The sequence below is a fragment of the Marmota flaviventris genome, chromosome 1, assembly GCF_047511675.1.
Source record: "Marmota flaviventris isolate mMarFla1 chromosome 1, mMarFla1.hap1, whole genome shotgun sequence".
NCBI lineage: Eukaryota > Metazoa > Chordata > Mammalia > Rodentia > Sciuridae > Marmota > Marmota flaviventris.
In genome coordinates this window covers 19681110-19697847 of record NC_092498.1, presented here as the reverse complement: position 1 = coordinate 19697847, position 16738 = coordinate 19681110, and the positions used below count along the sequence as shown (strand labels likewise).

Genomic DNA, 16738 nt, shown 5'->3' with positions numbered 1-16738 from the left:
ACCTACCCATCTGCCTCAGTTTGCACACACAAAGGTCCGCCCCTGCATGGTGGCCTTCTGAAGTCAGGCCAATAGAAGATCTCAAGAAGGGTCCAGACATTTACCAGGAAAAAAGGTTTTTGTTTCTCTCCTGGGGAGAACTTAGAGACTTCGGCACTTCTCAGAAGAGAGCCAGGGGCAGGGGAGGATCACTGCTCTGGGTGCACTGGGCAGATGTATGGGGATTGGCCGCCCTGGGCCTGGCTTGGTTCCTCTATGGAGAAGCAACCTCAGCTGTGGGTGCCAGAGAGTGTTTTGCTTCTAGTGAGAGGAGGAGGAGATAGGAGAGGAAATAAAAGCACAAAAATGAAAAACAAAGAATTCCTGAAGGTCTGATAAGCAGTTCAACTATGTAACAAAACATAAATATTTGCCAAAATGAGTTACTCCAAATACTTTGTATTTCTAAAATTGAGCTGCATTTCTCTTAGGCTTTGAAGTTTTTCAGCTCTTGACAATCCGGAGCAAATCTGAGGAGGATGGGGATTGAAGTTCATTTCCTTCTCTGAGTGCTCAGCAAATAAAATTTCTGTTCTCTGATGCCTGGTAAAGTGATTTTGCTGGTTTTTTTTTTTTTTTTTTTTTCAGCCATCTCTTTCCAAATAGAGATGTTTGCTGTTTGTGTGATGACTCCATTCAGCATTTTGTCAATGAACAAGCAATGAGCAAGATGTCCTGGAAAACATTATCTTGAAATGCATCAGGAAAGTTTTATAGTGTCAAAGGACAAAATGACCACAATTGTTTAAAGAGTTTACTTGGCTTACTTATTTATTTTTTTTCTAGAATTGGACAACACTTCATTCCATGGAATAGAATAAGTTTTCTGATAGATCTAACAAAGGAGATTGGTTTTATAAACAGAAAAAGGATGAAGAAAGCAGAAACAGAAGAATAAGAAATGGATTCATAATTTCAGTTATTTTCCTTGAAGGTGGGGTTCAACTGGGGACAGAGACAGAATCACCGAAAAATAATTGATTGATTAACAGGAGACAGAATCACAGAAAAATAATTGATTGATTAACATCAGACTACATCAGGTAGTCTGTATAAGGATTAAGAGAGAGAAAACTTTATTATCAGGCCAACTGAAACTGATCTGTTTGGGAAATTTAACTGTTACCTTTCTAATCCCAAAGGTTAAACAGCTTAGTTTAGCCTGAGTGACTCCATTTTGCTTTTTACTCTGGTCTGTTGGGACCCAGTATGGGAGCCTAGTCCAAAATGAGGGCATTCTGTAAACAAATTTTTTGAGTGATAGCAAACACTTGTTGTTATTTTTTCATGAGGCACTAACAAACACTTTACATATACAAAGTCATGAAAAGTCAGGACAAAGTCTTCTCTGCTGAACAATAAATGAGCTTCATTCAGCCGTTACATACCATTAGATCATATCTATTCATGTTTTATAGTTTTAGGTGAATAATTGCAAGATACAGTAATATAAATATTGATCTTCCAGATTTGCAACTGCTATAAATAGAGATTTCTGGACTATATTAGATGCTCATTTTAAAGTGCACATTAGGCTTCAGCCTCTATAATACCATCATAAGCTAACAGTTTTATAAATTCAAAAACATTAAATTTATATAAAACAATCTAAAAATAGACACTCTAAGAAGTGTCTAGTTTCTTATAGGGTTCACTGATGAATGTTTACAAGTTCTTCATTTAGATGAATTTTGAAGATCATTCAACTTCTTTAGAAGAGCCTTCAGGTTTGGAATTAGTATCAAAATTTCTTTCTGAAGTGTGTATGCTTTGAGACTGTTCTGAGCAAGTTCTGGAAGACAGACTACCCCACTACAACCCACTTGAGGCATCTGTTTTACCTTCTTCCTCATGTGCCACAATCTGAACTTTGTTCTTTAATCTCTGAATATTTCCAGTCATGAATTCTGTGTTCTCCACTATTTATCTATTTCTTCCTACAATTATGTCAGACCTTCCTCATTAGCTCTGTTTCCTGCCTTCTCCTTTTTCAGTAGACACATTATTTAAATATTTCAGCTTTGGGGAGGAACTTTCATGGGTTCACATAATTGCAGCAATCTTTTCTTCAGGTAGTTGAGATGATATTGAAATTGTTCTTTTTCTTTAATATTGTTACTCAAAATTGCTATTATTACTGGATCCATCATAGTTTGCAAGTGCTCTCTGGTTTTCTTTGAAAGAGGTTGCCAGGTTTCTTTCTTGTTGGATGCTATTTTTTTTTTAAATTCTAATTAGTTATACATGACAGTAGAATGCATTTTGACACATCATACATAAGTGGAGTATAACTCCTCATTTGTCTGGTTATACATGATGTAGAGTTACACAGGTTATGTAATCCTATATGCACATAGGGAAATAATGTCTGATTCATTCTACTATCATTCCTACTCCCATGCCCTCTCCCCTCCCTTCACTCCCCTCTGACTAGTCCAAAATACCTCTATTCCCTGACCCCTGTCCCAACATACTTATTGTGAATTAGTATCCACATATCAGAGAAAACATTTAGCCTTTGTTTCTTTGGAATTGGCTTTTTTCACTTGCCATAATATTCTCTAGTTCCGTCTTGTTGAATGCTTTCTTTATCTGTTGTAGATTAATATGTTTTGTTTGTCCTCTTTTTTCTCTGACAACTTCAGTTCTTCATTACTGATTTTTTCTTTTTGAATTTCTTTTCAACAGTTGACACATTTTCTTGGAAGCATTTGCTTTATCAGGCATCTTGATCAGCATCCTGTAATTTTTTCTTTTTTGGTACTGGGGACTGAACCCAGGGGTGCCTGACCAATGGGCCACATTTCCAGCTCTTTTTACTTTTAGACAGGCTCCTACTAAGTTGCTAAGGGCCTCACCTAGTTTCTGAGGCTGGCCTTGAATTTGCCATACTTTTGCCTCAGCCTCCTGAATCCTGGGGATGACAGGCATGTGCCATTGTGCCCAGTCTCATCCTGTAACTTTTAGCAACAGTTATTACTATCTTCTTCTTAATATAATCTCTGACTGTGCTGTAGTCTAATTTCACTTTTGTTGAAGTCACTTTTAGATATTTGCATGACTTTGTTCATGGAGTTCCTCCCAAATAAATGACTTTATCTGTGCAACAGAGTGGCAGCAATCACCTAAGGTCCATAAAAGAAAAAGGGCAAAAAATTAGCATCCATAAAGTCGCAAGCATTTTTACGTGATTAATTTCCTCATTGCAATCTTCTGATACATTCAGTGAAAAATAGCCAATCGGATCCATAGTTTGCTATCATCTAAAAAAAAAAAAAAACAAGTGGTATGTGTTGAAGTCTAGAAAACAGTGGAGCCCTCTTTTCCTGCAGCAGCCATGGTTGAAGGGAAGGTCAAGGGGAGACGTTGCAAGGACAGGGCCCCATGGGGAAGCCCTTGGTTGACAGGAATTCCCTTAGCAGCTCATTGTACTTTATGGTAATGAGAAATGTTTTCATTAAAGCAGAAAATGAGTGGCATTACACAGAACTGTCACTTTTCTAAGCAAAGAAAGTGACTGAGGAAGTATTTAAGTCTGCTCTCAGGCCTGAATCCTTTGCCTTTATTCCCAGGAAGCAGGATCAGGGTCCTCCTCCAGATGTTTCTGAATGGGTTTAGTGTGGAGCTTGAAGTGCAGGTCCCTTGTTTAATGGAGAAAGCCAGAGGGCCTGCCTCTTTGGGGTTGGTTTGTGTGTGTGTGTGTGAGTGTGGGGGTGGGGGCGGGGAATGTTGGGGAGAGATTGAATGAATGAGAGAAGGATGGAGAGAAAGAGAGGAAGCAAGAAAAAGCAAGACTGATTTCATAATTTTATGTACGAAATGTTGAGTCTATGTATCGAAAGCTCAAAAGATGAACGGATGTGTGTAGATATGACCTGATTGAGTCTGAAACTAGGCAAAATCAAAGCAAGCTAATCAAAGTGAGTTCAAAAGAATAGGATTCTTCCCTGAGTCTGCCCATCATGATAATGACCTCCACCTCTTTCCTGAAGGGGCCTCAGCCTTTGTCCCTATTCTCCCTTGGGCAGCCTTGGGAGGCTCTTCTGTCCTCACTCTTGAAAAGCTCCCCTCCCCCAGGAAGACTTCCCTGGGTAAAAAAGGTGGTCCACATATCTCTGAAGTCCCACAGAACTTGACTTGTACCCTAACACTTATTTCACTATCTACATGTCATAGCAATTTATGTTTATGTTGTCTCTTCTGTTGATTTGTGAGCTCCTCAAAGGCAAGATTTGTGAATGTGTTACATATATTTTACATACATACCTCCTCATTACTTTTAGCACAGTACCTTGCACTTTATTGGCACACAGTAATTATGTGTTTAATTAATTAAATAAATGCAACCAAAGCTAGATCTGCTGCACAGTAGGACCTGCAACCTGTTCTTACAAGAGAGGATGAAAGGAATTAACAGCTCATGTTCTCAATTAGTCAAATAAATGCCTCTCTTATTTTCTCCATCACGACTCTGGATCAAGCATTTTACATTTGGTCAGGTTGGTTGAGTAGTTGAGAGTTTAATGGTTTAAGTGAACACTTTTCTTTTTCTGGTTTTTTTTTTTTTTTTTTTTTCTTCTTTTGGAATGATGAAACTTTTCTGGACAAAAAGGAAAAATATCTGGGTGGGAGAAATCGGGTGGGGCCAGTTAAGCCTGCATTCCGCTGCTCCTGGGTTTAGTTGAAAATACCAAGCTGTTTTTAAGAACTCTGGATTAAACTGCTTCCCTCACACTGGATTCTGGGGTGTCTTCTTCAAAGAATTGAAAGCAGAAAAGATTTGGAAGCTGAGACTTAAGGTACTATTTTAAGTCAAAACATCTGCTGGCACAGGGGGTGGGGGTGGGGGATGAATTCAACTTGAATTCCAAGGGGCAATTGCTCTTCAGTGCTTACCCCTCAGATTATCTTTAATAATTTCTCCCTGCTTGTATTAAATTTTTTTTAAAGCAGAGATGTCATTTTGCCAAAGCAACTTAAAATATACTTTGGGGAAAAAAAAGGATTAATAATCATTGGCTATATCTATGAAAAAAAATGTTTCTTTTGATTTACTTTGATAATACCGCAGTTGGTGCTAGTGACACATTTAGAGTGTTAACACCCTGTAAATGCTCTGGACTTAAAAGAATAAACATATTGTAAAATAATCAAATAAAATACACTTTGGCTTCCTGGAATGTACTAGAAGTTATGCCTTCATCCTTTGATTCTTTTATAAAATACATGGTATGATGTGCTCGGGTAAACAATTCCTGTCCTTTCTGTTAAGCATCCAAGGGTTGGAGGAATTTAGAAACCTTTGTTGTTGTTGTTGTGGGGTGGTGGTATTTACTTCCTAGTTTGTGAGTTATAGTGTTGTCCATCCAGGTTATATGGGTTTGATGAAGCGGCTGCTCATCTGGCCATGACTGGAGAAGTCTATGAGGCAGTTAGTGGGGAAAGTCATGGGGATAGAATCTGTAGCAAACACCCAATAGTTGGAGTTTCTCATTACCATGACACATAGCACACCTCTAATTATCAGTTCCCCTCTTACTCCTACTAAGTTCTGCCAACTCTCAGAAATTATGATGAAGTTTCTCCTTCTGGCCAGGTGGCCCCTAGCAAAATTCCAAAGCAATTCACTTGTGTTCTTAATTTGCCCATTTGCTACAGTGTTTCCATTCCCAGGTTACTCCTGTCAAAACCTCCTTGATTATAGTGTGGCTCAGCCTCCCCTTATTACAGACTTTTTTGGGAGCAGGGCATGATCTTCCATCACTGTGCTCCAATCTGAGGCCCCTTCCCATCATGAATCAAAGATTCATGTGACATCAGGTTCAAGTGACATCAGGTTCACTTGGTTTACAACGCACACTCATCAGGCTAGGCGGCAAGCCTGATAGTGTGGCGGGCACACTGGATTCGATTCCACAGGTCTGAATCAATGTTTTCTTACTCACCAGTTGTATGTGTCCTTATGTAAGTTTTTTTTGTTTGTTTGTTTGTTTTTGTAACTTCCGTAAGCCTCAGGTCCTCCATCTGTAAACTGGAAGCAATAATAGCATCTACTTTTAAGGGATTGTTCCTAAGATTAAAAAGAGATACACAGATGGTAGATTCTCAATGATAGCTATTATTAGTATAAAGATTTGAGGCTACAAACATTTCCATCTCTTATCTGCCTTCCAATATTTTGGGGGTGAAAATCACGAGGCACTTCCTGTGTCCTCTCATTCATCTTCACATCTTGTTGACTGTCCATAGGAAGCACTTTCAGATGTATCAAGCTGATTATCTCCCTCTCCTTCTTTATTTAACTCCTAAATCTTCCATTTTCTTCTGTAGTCTTTACCATTATTCAAGAAAATTATACAAACAGAGTCTTTCGATTCCTTGTCCAAGGTCTCATAATTTCAGATAATGTCACTTATGCAACATTTTAAGATGTGCCGGTAGATTTCTAGGAGGAAGTTACTAAGGATCTTCAAATGGCCAACTTGTTGGGAAGAGCTAATCTGAGATCTTAATGGAATAGCTTTCAAGAGCCTGGTGATCCATCTTGGATACATGGTTTAGACAGTACACTTCTTTCATATAGGTTAAGTAGGGAGTGTTGAAGCCATTCCCATCAAGCCAGAGAAAATGTTAGTCAAAATCATCAGCTAAACTGGGCGCAGTGACACACACCTGTAATCCCAGTGGCTTGGGAGGCTGAGGCAGGAGGATCGCAAGTTCAAAGCCAGTCTCAGTAAAAGTAGGGGCTAAGCAACTCAGTGAGACCCTGTCTCTGAATAAAATACAAAATAGGGCTGAGGATGTGGCTCAGTGGTTGAGTGCCCCTGAGTTCAATTATCAGCTAAATAATTTCCAAGTTAATTATTTTGCATTTTTGTATTTACATTCGTCCACCCAGTTCAAGACTCTCAAAAGAATAAGAGATGACTTCAATATGTTAAGGTTTAGTTGCTTCCCTTGGCTACCCTAGTCATCCAAATTATAAAAGTAGAATTATATATTGTAGAGTGATACCTTCGTAAATCTGTTTCTAAGAGCCAGAGAAGAAACATCACAAGTGGGGAATTTCATATGTGTCCACGCATGTACAGAGTTCAGGCTCAAGAAGATAAATGTGTCAAGAATGCGTAACTGCTGCCGAGTAATTATGCAACTTACATTTCTGCCAGTAAATTTTGAGCCTGATTTATGTCAGATTGGACTATAAATCCACTCTTTGCACCAATTATCAAAAATATACTTTACAATCTTGAATATATTATTCTCGGAGAGAAAAATAAACAATGGAATGTGGGGTTGGGTCCATGCTGCCAACTCTGGAGGATTGGGCTGGGATGGAGTGTGTCTTGAGAAGGCAAGACTCAGTTCTGCAAAGAGAATTAGAAACTAAGGATCCAGAAACTGTGATGACTTTACAACCCTGGGTCTGAGCTCTCAGGTAAGAAAATAAGGAGAGAAGGCATCTTACATTCTGTGGGGAAAATGGGTGTATCATCTTGTTGACTAAAGAAACGGGAGAAGATTGTTCTGAGAGAATGGATACCTTGCAGTCTCTATGCTGTGTGCTCCTCATCTGTGCCAGGTGCCACCAACCATGCACTCTCAATTTTCAGGGCCTGGCAAGCACATCTCAGTCTTGGAAAATCCCTTGAGGACTTTTGAAAAATACTAATGTTTAGCTCCAACCAAGAGGCATTAGTTTAATTGGACTGGGATGTGGCCGGGGCGTTGCAAGCAGGTGGGAAAGAAGCTGTGGCTCTGACCAGCTGCCCTGAGAGTGGCTTTTGCCTTGCAAGGACCATGACAAAATCCATCTGCAGGGATGCAAACAGGGCCACACAGGGGCTCTTCCCCACTGTTGCTGCCCTATCTTCTTCAAGGTCTTTATTCTGCTGCCTTGTAGCATTAGCTCCTGCCTGTGGATCATCTTGTTCGTATTGCCTTAAATTTCAGCTTTTGATTCACACCTAACACTTCATGCTGCTAGTCCCACCCTGGCCTGCTCTGGGATCAGAAACTGGTGTTTTCCTTCTGAGTGCTTGCATTTTCTGTTGTAAGCCTAGTTCTTCTGACATCCCAGCTGCCTTTGCACGTTCCTCTAGCTACACTGACTTGAGGCAGTCTTCCCAGTTGGGTTCTGAATTCCAGTCCCTCCCCTGGGCCAGGATCCTGGAGAGCTCTCTGCAGGCAGCTCCTGAACATATTTACTCAGCATGTGACTTCTATGGGTTGGGACAAGGTCTTGGCTTATCTGTCTAGATTCCATCTCTTTGTTATGGGAGACAGCAGGCATGCAATTCTGGGTGAGATCAACCTGGGTTGAGTCCTGGGTTGGGAGATTGTAACAGAGGAGAGAGAAAAAGCCTCAGTGGCTAGATGGCTAGGAGGCAGGTCCCTGAGCAGGGGCCTGAGCTATGGAGAGGAGGGAAGTGAGCACCATGATTTCCTTTCCAAGGTGTGTTTTATAGGAGTTAGTATGGGCCACTGTAGTGATGCAATGGCTGTTGGCATTTTTAAAATTGGGTATCAAGTCATCTTTACGACTGTATAATAGCATCCTTGTCTCAAGGTACTGTAATGCCAGATTCGTGGGACCCCAATAGACCTCCAGGAACCGAATCCGATGCAATCACACAAGAGTCTTTACTGCAAGCTCGAGTCTGGACTCACAACCATTTCCGATGCAGCGGTCCCGGGGAGTGAGTTCTGGCCTTAGGTCAGTGAGGATTTATAGGTTTTGGGGGGATACTCTATGCATCACAACATCACACAACAAATCATTTCATACCATGGGAAAATCAAACAACAACTCTTAACACTGATTAACACATTCAGGCGGGAACAAGTTGGGTAAGGGTGATTGTTGAGTTCAAGAGGTGGATACGTTTGAACTGATTGGTTTAAGCCGTGAGGGGTCTACACGGTTTCCTAACATGTTATCAATCACCGAAACTACCGGGAGGGTCACCTGGCATTTCAGATATGTTCCCTGTCTCACTCTAATTGGTTGTTGCTATGGTCCGAAATCAGGTCTCAAGCCTTTTTTGGTCTTGCATTGCTGAGTCAAGGCTATCTGGTCACTGCAGTTAGGGGTATCTGGCTCCGCAGGCCTTTCCTGTTATTTACCCTCAGCCAGGGTGGCTATGTGCCTAGGAACACTGGGTCATCCCCCACCCCTTTTGGATAGGCCCTGCTCTGAGGTAGAGGCTGGTTTTTCAAAAATGGAGTCACATCAGTTTCCCAGTACAAACACAGAACAAAAATGTAAGTTGAAAAGAAGATTTTGACAAAATCTGTACATATATTCTCATTTTCAATCATTTAAATAGTATAAGCAAACTAAAACTATTGGCCCCTGCACCTAATCCCTTTGGGTTGAAAAGCTTCCTTTGCTAATGGATATTTAGTACTTCTGTTCCACATACAAAATATGATATATATGATATTGCTTGTGTGTTTTATAGTACTGGTATATTATCATACATATCATGATTAAACTTCGCTCATGCAACAGGATGTAATAGAGATCTTTAATTTCATCATGTATAGACTTCATTCTACTCAACTACTAAAGTCTATGGATGGTGAAACAGTTTCCAATTTATGTGAGCACTCACAATTCTGCAATGAATGGCTTGAATGTGTGTGTGAGAGTTTTCTCTCTCTTTTTTTGAGATAGTGTCTTGCTGTGTTGACCAGGCTGGCTTCAACATCGTCCGGCTTCAACGTATTTCTTTCAAGATCAGGAGACGTCAAATTGTTAGATCATGGGAATATGCATTTTCATGGGAATAAGCATTTCCAGCTTAAATAGGTATTGTCAAATTTAGTCCTCGCCCAGAAATGCAAGAGAATATCTGTTTGTCCTTGATCGGTCTCTTGTCTTTTAGTTTTGCTTATTTTTCATAGTGGAGAAGTCATGGATTTCTTGTAGTCTTAGTTTCCACTCTTCCCTTTGTCTTGTTTGCCTTCCCAGTCTTGTTTAAAAGGTCTTTCCTACCCAAAGTGATAAAACCTTTTTCTCTGCTGCTTCTGATTGTTTTCATAGTTTTACATATCTTAATCTCTCTGAAAAATATTGGTGAATGGTGTGAAGATCTAAACATTATTTTTCTTCAAGAGGAAAACCAGGAGTCCTAACAATGTTAGGTCCATTTGGGGGCTCTGCATTCTGTTCTTATGACTAAAATAATATTTGGAGCAATTATTCATTTAGTCACACTAGTCATGGGTGATCATTATCTGTCAGGGAGAGATTGAAATAAAAATTTACTCTATATCGGGTTTATAGTATTCAACTTCATGTTATAATAAATGATGTATTGAAAATTATATGAAGTTTTTGGTTTTAAAAGGGGCTCAGTTGATCTCAAAAATGCTATGGGGGGTGGGTTGGGGCTTGATCCAGTAATGCTGAACCACTAAGCCACATCCCCAGCCCTTTTTAAAATATTTTATTTTGAGACAGGGCCTCACTAAGTTGCTGAGGCTGGCCTTGAATTTGAGATTCTCCTGCCTCAGCCTCCTGAGTTGCTGGGATTACAGGAATGCATCACCATACCTGTTTTTTAGTAATCCTGTTGTGATCATTTTAAAGCTCCTACTGTGAAGGTTTATTTCTAGATACTGTTATAAATGTGTAGTTAATAGTTAGATCTGGTGGGTCTTGCATAATATATATTTATATGTATATACATAATAATAATAATATGTGTATATGTCTAATATTATTATTATTATCATTTTTGCTGCTGAGTCATATCCCCTAGTCCTTTATTTTGAGACAGGGTCTCACTACATTGCCAAGGCTGGCCTCAAAATTGTAATCTTCTTGCTTCAGCCTCTTTGGTAACTGGAATGACAGGCTTGTGTCACCACTCCGAGTTGAGCTTACATGATTTGGGGGGGGTATGGGGGACTGAACTCAAAGGTGCTTAACCACTGAGCCACATCCTCAGCCCCACCCTGGTATTTTACTTACAGACAGGGTCTCACTGAGTGGTGGAAGGTCTTGCTAAGGTGCTGAGGCTGGCTTTGAACTCGTGGTCCTCCTGGGCCGCTGGGATTACAGGTGTGCACCACCACGCCCAGCTTCTTACATGATTCTTAAACATAAGATCTTTATTCAAAGTAAGCAGCCGATTTACTTTTATTTCTTCCTGAATAATACACTTAACTTTAAAATTCTTCTTTGCTTGATTTAAACACCATTGTAGTAAGTTAATAAAATTGATGAACATACCTTTTTTTTTTTTGTCCATAACGCTATTCTCAGTTTATTATTTTGTATTTGTTTTAATTAGTTATAAATGACAGTAGAAGGCACTTTGATACATCACATGTCATGGAGTATGATTTCTCATTCTTCTGGTTGTACATGATGTAGAATCCCACCGGTTATATGAACATACCTTTTAACTTTAAACAAGCTGCTCATTTGGAGCAAGAGTTGAAAGATGATATTAGTTTGTGTTATTTAACATGTGAGCACCCTGGGCCAACAGATGACACCATATGGCAAAGAGGAGTGGGGAACAGAAATTCCCTGTATATTTGAATGAAGGTGCATCTAGACTTAACCTTAAGGGTACTTTTGCTTTCTTGTTCTAAGCATTTTACTGAGTTGCTTTAGTCAGAGTGTCTGTTTTGCTCTTAGTGTTTTGAGACATGTGGTATTAGAAACTTGGCATGAATCTGGCTTCCTTAGCTAGAAAACTTTGAGTGAATTTGATTCTTTTCTCTAGGCTCTATTTAAACCTAAGACTTAGGTTTCATTTATGGTTTATTTATTGTTTAGTTATTGGTTATAAAAACAAAACAGAAGCATATTATTTCCATATTTGTTTCCCAGTTGAACAAAAATTGCCCTTATTTTACTTTCCCTTCTCTCTAGAAAGCACTGTCTTCCTGGAATAGAATGTACATGATACCTTTTGGAGTTGTGCAGTGCACAGTACTGGCCTCCTTCCACTTTCTACTTTTATGTTACTCTGCGGTAGCATTCGGATGCCTCCACTCTGCAACTCTCTGTTCCTTGAAGAGTTCATCTCACACTCTGCAAAGATAAGTCAGTCTCCTAGCAGTTTCCAGGCCTGAGTTGTCTTACAAGGGTTCAAATATTCTCCTTCGTGACTATTTGTAAAACCCATAGTGTAGCAAAGAGATTTTTAAAGATATATATTTATTCTTTTTTAGTTGTACATGGCAATAGAGTGTATTTTGACATATCCTACATACATGGAGTATAACTTCCCATTCTTGGAGTTGTATAAGATGTGGAGTTACACTGGTGGTGTATTCATATATGAACATAGGAATGTTATGTCCAGTTCATTTTACTGTCTTTCTGATTCTCATGTCCCCTTCTTTTCTCCCTCCCCCTCTCTAATCTGGTGAACCTCCACTCCACCCGACCCTATTATGAAAGCAAAGAGTCTCAGAATGGCTATAGGATGAGAGCTTTCTCAAGGCACAGAAGGCACAGTGCTGTTGAACTTGCACGAGCATCTAATTTGATGTCAATGCTAGGTTCACATCTAGAGTCAAACTTGGGACACAGCTGAGCACTTAGATTCTGTTCTCTGTCGAGAGTGCAGTCCACATTTACCCACCAAAAACCTTCCACAAGTGCATTCCACGTGCTGATATTCTTGAAAGGTGCTGGTTTATGCAAAGGAGGATTATATGCAACTCTGCTCCTCTTCCCTGAAGTGTGTGTGAGATGTTGCAAAGTCAAAGCTCTAAGACTCCTAGATTCTTAGAACTAAAAGCACTTTTGAGATCTAATCCATCTCATTTTAGAACTGGGATGAATGGATGACTATTTATATACTTGAGGATATAAATACATAAACACAGATATATGTGCCTACTCATTAGGTACTTATACACACAACCAGATTCATTTTACTAATAGCAAATCCATGAAAATTGATTAATATACATTTAAACCTTAAATGAACTAATCATCTGCCCCAAAGACACTTATAAGCGCACGGAAGTGACCTCTTCTTTTAAATACCCTCAGCTCCCATTGTATTTCAGTGTGTGTGTGTGTGTGTGTGTGTGTGTGTGTGTGTTCACAAGAATGTGGGGCTGGAGAGCTTACTGATTACCACCCATTAGGCTGATGGGAAGAGCTCAAATATGGAACAGTTTCCAGTTACGTGTGGAATTCTGGCTGGCCGCTCTTTTACTCCAAAGTCTGTTTTATTTTGTGAACAGTTTCTTATCACATTTATTTATTGTTCCTCCAAGGGAGGCGGGAAGGCAAGAGCCTTTATTGCAATTCTCTTGTTAACATGTGAGAAAACTGAGTTTGCACAGAGTTTGCTTGACATGCTCTTCCTGGGAACAGTCACAAAGAAAACCAGGAGACCCAGTGGGCTCCCTGTCACTGAGCTCTGCATGCTCCCTAGCCCTACTTTGCCAGCCCTAGGGCCCTTCACACCAATGGAAATGGTGTTGCATGGAAATTCCCCAAATCAAGAGTTGTTTAGAAACCCCCAAGAGGTACAGATTAAGCATTATTCCTGTTTGGATATTCCTGAATGTAAAAATCCTGTGGCTCTTTCTAGCTAGTGCATTGAGACCAACCCCCCATATATGCTTCAGACCTAAAGCACTTTACCATCATATTGATTAAAAGATAGTCAATAAATTAAGTCCATCAGTGATGGCTGCGAGCAAATATACTATTGAGAGGCCAATAATTCCTCAAGTGTTCACTGAGGCTCTGTATTAGGCACGGCACAGATGATGATAAAAAGATAGAACTGCCCTTGTCTCCAAGAATTCAAAGTGCAAGGTAGACGGTGTTAAGTAAAGAACAATTAAATTGGGGAGAATAGGTGCACTGTATTTTGGAAGCTCACTGTGCTGGGGGATTAAACTTAGAAAGGCTGTCAGAAAGACCTCCTAGATGAAGGACTGAGGGGACTAGCTGGACACAGAGGTGGAGGAACAGTGTTCAAGGCAGAGAGAACAGTATGTGGGAAAACTTGAAGGCAAGAGGGAGTGAGATATACCTAAGAAAATGAAAAGTTCCTGTCTGGTTGGAGCACAAAGTGAAGGGTGGTTATGGGCATCAGGGTGTGGCAATGGAAGGGGCTGGGAATGACCAAGATGCTATCAGAAAGACAATGGAAGTTAGACCATTAAAGGCTGGCTTGTAAGTTCTATTTAGAGGACTAAGCTTTATCTGTGAATTGATCATTCATTCATTCATTCATTCATATACTGTGCACCAAGAATTAGGGTTGGGGATAAAGCAACAAATAAAACAAAGAGCACGCCCTCAGGGAGCTTCCATTCTCCTGACACGTAGAGGGAAGTCAACAGACAAGTAATCAAATTAAATACATAATAGTCAAGTTGCAGTGCGGGTGTAGCAGTGCCTTGGGATGGTTCAGTGAAGCCTCAATGATATGGTGGCACTCGGTAGAGAGCTATAGCAGTTCAGGACGCAGTCAGGCAGATGTCTACAGGGCAAGGGCACTCCAGCCAGAGGGAATGGCATGTGCAAAGGCCCTGAGCAACAGTGTGCAGGAATCACTGATGGTCATACTGGCTAGAGCTTAGGAAGAAAGGACCGGAATGACAGGAGATGAATTCTGAGAGGCAAAGGGGCAAGATCACAGAGAGCCTTGAAGGATTTTATTCCAAGTGTGATGGAAAATCAAAGGGGAGGTAGCAGGATCATGTTTGTATAGGTCTAGCTGCTGAAGGGGAATGGATTGAGGGTGAAGGTAGAGATGGAGGATGGGGAGGCAGAACAGGCAGGGAAAACAGTTTATTGGAAAAAAATCAGACAAGCAGTGAAAACAATCTAAGCAAGGTAATAACAACGGGATATTCTACCAGTCAGAGGTAGGAGGGGGGAAAACTGAAGTGTGTTAAGCGTCCCTGTTCCTTGGTTCCAAAATACTTTCATCATGACTGAGTTTTTCCCCAGATAGCTTATCTTTTGAGTTCAAAGAACTGAAGATCCTATTAAGGCAAATTCTGCTTTCATTTTTTGGATTCTAAAAGCATTGCATTTAGAGGAAAAAAATTAAAAACCAGAATGACATATTGCTCAATACCATTTACCCAAATTAAGAAGCATGCATGTGAAACAATGCTTAAAACAGTGGAAGAAAATATACAACACAAAAAATGCACAATAAACAGAATAGGATCATTGCCTCCAGTGGATCAAGATAAGAGCATACTATGAAGCAAAACAAACAAACAAAAAACGAGGTTGCAGAATGCAATTTTTTTTTAAGAGCAAAATATCGAATACCATTGAGCATTGGATAGGCAGTCAAGTTTAGCACAGGCCTCTGAGAAAATGGGTCTTGGGAGAGTTAGGCTTTGACAGTAAGTGGTAGACAGAGGAATGCTAGGCAAATCATGCAGACAAGGTGGGTGTCATGGGGTTGGTCTGTAGGGCCTATGAAGTAAGAGAAACAGCCTTGAAAACAAGTTTCACCTTCTTCACGTTCTGTTTTAAACTAGCTCTGGACAAAGCTTTATTTTGGCTTCTCCCCACCCCACACTCCCTGCCCAAGCACAGTTTTCCAAAAGATAACCTATTCTGATATTTAAGAAAAACTTTTGGGTTTTCCTCTGTGCACTCAGTGGAATTTCACCAATTTCTTTGGAATGACAACTATCAGAAAAAGCTCCGTGGCGGTTGAAGCCAGTGTTCCATAGTCTACCAAGGTTCAAGGTCTCATGGAAAGAAAAATTTGCAGCCCACTCATTCAAAGTTGGAAAATGAAATAAAACTGGCAAAGAGTGACTTGGATTTTAATCTTCAGTTTTGTGCTGATAATGATGATCACTCAGAGCAAAGTCCCTCTCAGTTTACGAACCATGTTCATGTTTATTAATCTATTTAATCTTCGTATCAACTCTGTGAGACAGCTTTGTTTTACAAATGAGGAAACTAAAGCTCAGGCAGATTAATGACTCATTCAAGTTGCTTCACTTGTATTCTGTACTTTCTGTGTGCTGGACCTCTCTGTGTTGGGAGGTCAGGTTCTATTTGCTTCCCATTATAACATTTGTCAGTTAACTTCATGGGGACATACAAAAGAAAAATGATGACAATATGGATTGTGTAATGCACTATAAAAGGTGATAAATAAATAAAATACATATATATATATTTACCATTACTTCTATTTTTTAAATTATTTAAAAATATTTACAGTCTATGTACTGTCTTAAGGGGTGGTATTTAGCATGGAGCTGAGAATATTCAAATTGGATCTCTACCATCAGGCATGTTCCCAAGAGAAGAAATATGTAGAGAGGCTTTATCTATGAGATACAGCCTTGGCTCCAAACCCAGGATAACCCCCAAGTGAGCTTGGTTGGACTGCAGTTGAATATACAATTTAATCTTGGATCTTCTCACTCCATTGAAGAAAGAAGGCTGGTCCAAAGTCCATTCCAGCAAAATGAAGAGGAAGTTCAAGAGCATGGGAGGCAAATGCAAGGATGGCCAGATGCTCTCCCGCATGCGTGTAGCCCAGCTCTCCCCCTGCTCCAGTCTGGTGAAGGAACAGCACCTGACCCTAAAGAGACACACAGCAAGGCTTTAGATCCTACAGCCTGGAATGCACATTGGTCTCCGGGAACTTGACCAATGTCTAGCATCCATGTTCTTCAGGGAAGGCAAAGAATGTTACAGAGCTGGATTGGGAGA

General features: G+C 40.1%; 1 pseudogene; it reads right to left on the bottom strand.

Annotated features, from left to right (window-relative positions):
* Positions 1-1662: 1662 nt before the first annotated feature.
* Positions 1663-16738, bottom strand: part of LOC114104131 (centromere protein Q pseudogene) — an 84373-nt pseudogene continuing 69297 nt past the window's right edge.